This window comes from Penaeus monodon, chromosome 25 (genome assembly GCF_015228065.2).
Source record: "Penaeus monodon isolate SGIC_2016 chromosome 25, NSTDA_Pmon_1, whole genome shotgun sequence".
Taxonomy (NCBI): Eukaryota; Metazoa; Arthropoda; class Malacostraca; order Decapoda; family Penaeidae; genus Penaeus; species Penaeus monodon.
In genome coordinates, this window is record NC_051410.1 from 8,255,378 (window position 1) to 8,256,050 (window position 673).

The window sequence follows — 673 nt, forward strand, 5'->3', positions numbered from 1 at the left end:
ACACAAAAAATAAAACAAAATTTCACAATACTGACAACATAATATTGAAAATAACAACGTATACATGACCTCTCATTCTTTAATAAACGTCTATTTCTTGCCCTCACCAAATCATTATCACTATCATGATTTTCCAAATTATTACCAATATATGTATCCCTTAGATATTCCATAAATTCATCCCATTAGATCGCTGTCATCGATATTGTAATACAACCATCCCGAAACATTCACAACCGCTACACATAATTATAATAATGACACACAGATACACATGATAATGATAGTGATGCAGGTAAACTCAATATTCGCCATATAAGACATAACAATAACAAAAACAATAATTGATCAATTTTCTTATCACTATATGTAACTGACTAAAGGACAATTTGGCCCTAACATGAGTAATATATTCATATGGAGTAGCACCCTTAGGATAAATAGCAAAAGTAGAATGAAAATATTAATAATTGCAGGATACCAAACAACTGCATTTAGCCGATATCATTATCGATGCAGTTGTTTCATATAAAAAACATAAATATTTATCAGATTTACAATTAACATGAACTGTGAAGATGGTAATATCACTGTAAAATATCGAACATAACAGGCTGCAGAAAATAAATATGAGAGCAAAATAGATTTTTAAAATATACTCGGTAGGTAAACG